The 8,196-nt window shown below is 44.5% G+C and overlaps 1 long non-coding RNA gene across 1 annotated transcript; it reads right to left on the reverse strand.

Moving 5' to 3' along the window:
- Nucleotides 1–4,126: 4,126 nt before the first annotated feature.
- On the reverse strand, nucleotides 4,127–6,822 carry LOC139831993 (uncharacterized). The gene is made up of 3 exons (XR_011746415.1): nucleotides 6,131–6,822; nucleotides 5,428–5,484; nucleotides 4,127–4,494 (listed from the first exon to the last, which is right to left on the reverse strand). It is a non-coding gene; the product is annotated as an uncharacterized lncRNA (long non-coding RNA).
- Between the last annotated feature and the right edge of the window lie 1,374 nt (nucleotides 6,823–8,196).

Consider the following 8,196-nt stretch of genomic DNA (forward strand, 5'->3'; position numbering starts at 1 on the left):
TTATCAAATCTTGACCTAGCCACTTCCATTGCCTCAAAATGGTGTGAACCTTTCACCCAACTCAATATAACACCAAATAAACCTTACTATTGTCTAAATGAAGCAAAGAAAAATAAAGGAATAAAAGTTAGAAAATTACAAAGCCCTCACATATGGTTTATGCCATTTTCCTAAATCTTTGACCTAGACCATTTTGGTCTTCACAATTAGTTGTAATATAATACTAAACACTTATTAAAACTTTTGGAATCAAAGAAACACAAATCAAATGAATTTCAAACTCAAATTTGGATCACATATGATAATGGTCAAATCTTCAATTTTTAGTCTGATCACTACTTTGAGCCCTTGCAATTCAAAATTTTCAAACTAAACTTTGCCAAATCTTTGCACCTCATCCAAGAGCACATCAAGGTGAACAACTTTGGTAAAGACCACCATGGCAAATTCACTTTGTATAAAATTCTATGCTCATGTAAAGTTGCAACTTTTTATTATGTGGAACAATCTCACACTTATCCATTTTGCAATTCTTTGAATTTGGAAATTCCACCACCACACCTCATTCTCTCTGGTCATTCACAACTCAACCAAACACAACTTTTAAAATCTTGCAACCATTTGAACTCATTCAAATTTGGGCAAAATTTGGCAAATTGCAAATATGCATTAATTCCAACACTATTCTAAATAGTGAACTACCCAACCCTACTGCCCCAAAGCACTCCCTCTGGTTCCCTTGCCCCCTCTCACTCTACTCCATGAATAGCAACCCTAAGAGGGGGCCAAAACACCATGGACATGGCCATGCCGGACATGCCACACATGGCACTCCCCTCTCTCTTCTCCTTCCTCCCAAACCTGGCCCTGGTGCCATTCTACTCCACCACACTGCCCTAATGCTGCCTAGCCCCTTTACTGCATGAGATCACCCAGATCCTCGCCGGAGAACACGCGTCCAGAGCTGCCCAAAACCATGCCGTGGACATCGCACCAGCGCGCACACGGGCAGCCCAGAGCACGTGCCGCGCCGGCGAACCACGCAGCCCCTGGACCCCCTCTCTGCGTCGTGAGCCTCGCCACCGCAACACGATCCCGCCGGACATGCTCCCCTGCTCGTGCGAGCCTTGTCGCCGACGACCACCTCGCCGGAATCCCGCGACCTTGCTGCCATAACGTCGCCATCGCACGCGCACGCCAGACCATCCCCACCTCGTACCCTAGCTTTCTGGCACCGCCTAGACGCCGCCTACCTCGCGCCTACCTCGCCGACCCCCTTCCTTCGCCGGAGCCGCCGCTCTGCTGTCGCTCTCGCCGCCCACCTCACGGCCAACTCAAACCCTATAAAAGGGAAGCTCGCGCGCTCGATTTCTTCACACCAATCTGCTCCCCTCCTCTCCCTGATCCTCCTCCACCACTTCCCCTCCTTGATTTGGTCCTCCACCGCCGGAATTTGGCCGGAGTCTGCCGCACCAGTAGCACATCACCGGCGTCGATTCACTCCACCTCAGGCCTCGCCGTTGGCACCAGCGCACCCGCCGACGACGACAACGTCTCCTCGCAACGGCGCCGCCCCTCGCCGGAGCTCCGGTTGGCCGCCGACCCCCTACCTCCGCCGCTCCAGCAAGCTCCTCCCCCCGACGACGACGACACTCCTCCGCTCGATCCCCTTCTGATCCAACGGCTCACGTTGCAGCATACCGATTCGGTAAGTCTGGCTCGCTGATGGGTGGGGCCTGCTGTCAGCTGGCCCGCGTCATTAGTTGGGCTGGCCATCCTGAGATTCAAATCTTTCGGCCCATTCTTTTTCCCGCCGGCCCATCTCTCAAATCCTGTCAAATTAATTCAGAGAAATTTAAATACTGGTCCTATCTTAGAAATTAAATATTTTCAAATCTACCCAACCAAATTTGATGAATTTTATGTTGTTGGAAAGCTAGAGAAAAGATCTATCCAACCCCACTAGTCCCACTTCAAAATCTTGGGTAGAATTAATGTGACATAAATAACAAGGCAGGGACTTTTGTGACTTCAAATAAATCTTAAAAATCAACCAATTTGATTTTTTAAGTAATTCCAATTGCTATAATTCACATTTCACTTGCACTAATTGTTTCTGCAATAAAATGGTGTGGTCACTTTGTATGAGGATGCCCTAGTTTAATTAATGGACAATATGGCTAGTTTATTTAGGTGATATTGTCCAAAACTAATATGCAAATTGTGGGGACCCCGGACTAGCTGTCCGAAATACCCTGTTATGTATACAGTTCACGGTCCCATGATCAGTGCGTCATGAACACATAACCGAACTGATATCAAAATACACCATCCATTACAAAGCGGAATAAGAAATTACAATGAGGTCACATGACCAATACTTACATAATAGCCTCGAATGGGCCTAAGTAAACATCAGAGTAGCAACATCACTTCAGCAACGCAGTACCCAAGTCATCTGCCATAACCCTACGGGCAGCGGCGGGAGAACGTTCCTAGCTCGCATAGATGTCATCCAAAATCCTTCTTCATTAGTCGAACTCCTCCAAGTCTGGCCAAGTAAATAGCCAGGGACAAAGCCGTGAGTACATTTGGAATTGTACTCGCAAACCATCAAGAAGGTACTTTGCAAGAATTGCAAGATAACAAGTGCTAATCTAGATGACAAGAGGGAAGAGCTAATTTTCTCCAGTGGAAATAGCATGAGAAAGAGAAGTAGTTTCTATGAGAAAGAGAAATAGTTTCTCTTGTGGATGTAGCATGAGAAAGAGAAATAGTTTCTCTTGTGGATGTAGCATGAGAAAGAGAAATAGTTTCTCTTGTGGATGTAGCATCCCAACATCACAGTTGAAGGGGGACACTAAGGAGATCCTATGACATCTCTATATATTTGTTGAAGAAGATACTTCAAAAGAATTCTACAACATAAAACACTAGGAAGGGAGTAACCCAGTTTATTTCCTTTCCTTTGTCAAACACTTTCATAAAACAAAACTCTTTAGGCTAAGCAACAGCCATTCCAACCGTCCATGACCGCGGACACGGCTATTCGAATAGATTTGACTCTGCAGAGTTTGCACACTTTCCCCACAAGATCCGCGAGTTCATCATGTGGGCATCATCCCCGCATATCACTATGCCATGACCAAAAACTCGGACATAGCCTTTCGCCTATTCGTCTTAGCACGGGATCCTACCCTATGGAGTATGTACCTCCCCGGCACCGTGGCAGCTCACCTCACTTTGAGCGTGGCTCCACCGCCAAGCCAGGAGACCCATAGTGTCTTTCGGACGGGTCAGCCCCGAAGGCCTCCCGTTATACTATTGTCTCCACCAACGACAATCCGTATTTAGGGGTAACCTTACCCTTATATAGTTGTGCGGTGTCCCATGTTAAGAAGAACAAACTACGAGCTAAGCCCCGTCCCACTCCAGGGTAATGTGGTTGCGCGGGTTAATTGTCACGGGTGAATACTTAGGCGCCAAAGTTTTCGAAAACAAGATTTTCTTTTCAACCATCTTTGCCAAGATCCTTTCCTTTCATAAACATACGCTTGGGTAAGTCCAACTCACCCAAGGTTTTCAAAAACTCTTTTCATCAAGGTATTTTTCCAGGGGGGGGGGGGTCCCAACCTATAGTTTTATGAAGGAACCAAGAGTCACATTACATGATGTTAGCCATCATACCACTAAGGGGATGATAATTGAGGTGTTAAGAGGATCATACATACTTAGGATAAGCATGTATAGGGACAACATAAATAAGATGATTCAAACAGGGGTCGGCATACTCACGGGAAGTGTACCGAGACATCATCATTGTAGAGGTACGACAAGTTTGTCGGAATCACCACTACTCCACTAAGGGGGTGTAGGTGGATTGTCACTAATGATTTACATGCTCAAGGCAAGCACGTAAGTGGCCAACATAAGAGGGATAACACTTTCAGATTTGTGTCATTAACCAACAACATATAAGAAGAGGTGTTGGGGATCATCACACTTCTACATACCCGAGGTGGGTAGGTGTGGTGACCCGGCATACCACTGCATGGTGTAGTATGCAAGTCTGATATAACACCAATGAAACACCGTTCCACGGGTATTATATCGCTCAGAGTGGTACAACAGAAACATATGCGGGTCCAAGGCATGTCTATAGAATTACAACATCGACTCTGTTACATAAGATCATCACAGCCTCCTACTTTACAATGAGGTAAAACTGCAAATAAACTCCAAAAGAACAACTCGTAGTCTAGTCTTATCACGAACTCTATTTGTAGAGTATTTCACTAACTACAGAGGCTAAGAATAGACTCTAGCTAAATAGGAGCTAGGTTTAGGAAGCTAGTTCCCTTCTATGGCTAAACTAGGTTTTCTCCTTGTTGGATGTGGTATCTGACTCCTCTGACAGGGTCTTGTCTCTTGAAGTAGTTGTTGACTCCTCGGCCTTCGAGTTGCACTGTGGATCCTCCTTCGATGCCTCCATATCTAAGCAGGGGATTTAAGAGTGGGATGAGTACGAGCGTACTCAACAAGTTCATTATAGGAAAGAGGTGTTTAATGCACTAGCTACAGCATTAGACCAGAAAGTCTAATACCAATGCGAGTTTTCATATCCATTTCTTCAAAAGATTGCTTTTATTCAGAAGAACTATGTCCGTCAGCCTTCACCGGTTTACTAGAACTTCATGGAGCTCCTTTCCGGCCGCGTTCGCAGTTCCATATCCCGGAACAGGGAGTGACAGGTCACGGTTCTTTACACTCTGCAGAGGTGTGTTGCTTTACCCATAAGAGATCTTAACCTTGGTGCCAACCGAGCTTAAGTTCTCGTCCACACTTCCTTTGGTGTGAGGCCCGGTATAAGGTCTAGCCAATCATGTTCCTCCGCTACCTCGCACACCCACCCTTTGTTGCATACCCGACCACGGGTCCTCGTCGGTCCTCTTATACCACTTAAGGATGGACCCCGACCACGACAACAGTTTGGGACTCGTTAACCAAACTCCTTCGCCGGTAGCTGCAACCCATCATAGACCACTTACCGTGGGGAATTAGAATGGGATCCCCACCCCACCGCTTGCCCAACCTGGGTCAAGTGTCTACGGTAAGCGCATCCGTTGATGTACGAGAGGTGGAAACACTTTTGACTACTCCGTCCCACTCCAGATCTTATGGTTAACACGGGTATTACGGCACAAGAATCACTGGCGACATTTGTTGTTTAATCCTAGATGGATATAAACCCTTGCAATGGAACCTCCACCATATCAACACAATCCATGGTTCCATTGCCCACCACATAGTCATATTCATAGTTATGAAAATAGTGGTTTTGGTTTTTTATGCAATAGTGATAGACATAATACTTTGCAAGTAATTTGGTAAAAATACTCAAATGACATGAGCAAGTGATGAACTTGCCTTTCTTGACTGCAAGATTATGCAGGCAAGGTCTTCGGTGTGCAATAACTCCAAATTCTGAAATAACATCATCGTCCGGTAAGGACGATGTTTAAAAGATTGGCAAGGATGTAATAATGCATAAATCTGAGATGCAATCGTTCTAAGCGTGACCTAACCCTGATGATTTAGGATTAGTGAGTTGTTATGATTGATTTAGGGTGTGTTGCACTTTTAGAGTGATTCACAATCGAGGTTCTTATTAATGTTTGGTTATCTTAGAATCATCAACAAGTGGTGTAATAGAATATATCAATCACGTTTACTCATAATAGTTAGTAGTTGACATCACATGTATAGAACTGTTGTTAGCTTTTAGTACTAAAGTACATGGTTAATGGTTACTTGATATTTATGTCAAGATAATAATCTCTTAAAGAAAATGTTTCTTAATAACAAATAAGTACTTCCTAACAACGCTTGATTTACTGAGTATGGGTTAGTTAGCTCCTAAGTAAGATGAGTTCATATTCATCAAATACTGGCATGATTTAGTTAAACATGTATAACATAGTAAATTACTACACATGGTTATTACTAGGGTTGATCATAGGTTCATGACATGGGAATAACATGTTAGGGTTTATATTTGACTTCTATTATCAATTCTAACAGAGAAATTCATATCTTACACAAATATATAAGAGAATATAGAACTGCTTGCCTCTATTAGAGATAGTCCTGCTTGACATACTCAGTATATCAACAGGATTCCAATATACCGATAATCCTCGGCATGGATGGAAACCGACAGCTACTTATCAACTCGCTCTTTGCTCAACATATATGCTAGTTTGTACTTATGCATGTATGATGGTATACTTTCATTGGCAACTATCTCTGGTGTTACTCTTCTTTCATGCTCTCACCTCGACTCTCTCGATCTCTCTTCTTCTCTCGGTTAAGCGTTGTGACATATGTGTGAAGTGGCTAGCAGCAGCTATTTATACGGAATAGCACCAGCTATGCACAGCTAAATATCTACACCTTCGATCCTAAGTAAACTAGTTGGGACAGATACGTGCTCCATCAGTATTTGCTTTCTCTGCCTAGACGACACGAAAGAGCTGACTCTTTCCTTTCTCTGAGCTAAAACAGCTCCACGCAAGGCAGGGCCGACTATTGCCGACATGCCTCAACACCTCTAGTATGCTGGCACGTTGTCCCTTTCTAAACAAAATTGTTTCACGTTACTAGTGCATGATTTCTGCGTATACATGCATGTACGATGCACCTAACTTAGCTACAACAATTTTGAATCCATGGATGCTACTAACTAGTTTTATTTATCTCGATCGATACATGCACTAGTGCTACTAGTGCACACACTCAAACAAGTTAGGTTCTAGGTTCATAACTATGGATTAAAAATGAATTAATTTTAGTGTTTCATTTATTTTCTAAATTGTTTTTATTTATTTTTAGAAAGTTTTACTTATTATTGAATTTAGAATTAGAATAAAAGGCTTAAATAATAAGCATTAAATAATTAAATTTTTATTAAAAATAAAAATTTCATATTGTATTTTTATTGGATATATTTTATTTTTATAAGAATTTTGATATCTTATTTGTATTTTTCTGAATTAAATTGGATTTTATAAACTTATGTGAAGTTTCAGCAATTTACATAATTTGAAATAAAGGAAAATGGCTAAAACTACTGAATGCACCCGGGCTAGTGCTACCCCCAGGGACTGACTCGTGGGCCAGTGACCACGTTGGCTGCCTCGGTGGCAGTGATGTGGCCACCATGTTTGTCACCGGCGGCCAGTGACGGTGGTCGCCGGCGATACAGCGCTTGCGCGGCCAAACTACCTATACTACGAGACTCAGCGCGTCGAGGCGAACATGCGGGTACCAACGCCTCCCCGAATTGGTCGCCGGAGCAAGCTCGCCGGTGAAGTGATGCGGCGGTGCTCACGGTTCAACGGCGCGGCGACGATTCGGAACGCAATCGAGCAAAGCGTGCATACTAGGAGGATCAGTGGCTCACCAGGAGCACGTAGGGCTTGACGGCGAGGCTTGCGGTGGTCTGGTTCGCCGGATTTAATGTCGCCGGCCGTCGGAGAGACGAGCTCGACGGGGACGCTCAGGGGCACCTCGGCTCGATTCCTACTGCAGACTGGGCATGTCGAGGATGGCGATCACGCTGGTGTGCCCAGCTTGGCTCGGGGGTGCTCCAATCGCCGGCGGTGATGGTGACCGGCGTAGCTAGGGTTTCGGTTTTGGGGAAATTTGAGCAGAGAGAGGGAGAAACGGAGCTAGGGTTTGTCATTTAGGGTTTTATACAGCTCCAGAAATGAGCCTCGTCACGAATTCGGACGATGGGAGGCCGCCAGCGCGAGAGGGAAGACGAGCACGTCTTCGTGCTGGCCTCCAGCACACGAAGAGGATGAGGACGAACTCGTCCTCAATTTTTTCTAAGCGAAGGGGTACGGTTTGGCCTGTTGGGCTGGTGCTTGGGCTGCGGTTTGGGTGCTCGATGGGCTGCCGAGGTGGGCTGGACCTTGGGCTCCTGTTGGGCTGCCACGGCCAGGTGAGCCAAGGTAAGGTTTTTCTCCTCTTTTCCTTTTTCTGTTTTCATTTTCTGTTTTATATTTCCTATTTGAATTTCATATTTGAATTCTATTTATTTTTGCAGATCTTTCATTTGTGAGTTTTATTAAGATCTGGTGCAATGATTATTACACCACTATTTCGTTTAAAACAATTATTTTGTATTGGATT

This window comes from Lolium perenne, chromosome 6, assembly GCF_019359855.2.
Source record: "Lolium perenne isolate Kyuss_39 chromosome 6, Kyuss_2.0, whole genome shotgun sequence".
Taxonomy (NCBI): domain Eukaryota; kingdom Viridiplantae; phylum Streptophyta; class Magnoliopsida; order Poales; family Poaceae; genus Lolium; species Lolium perenne.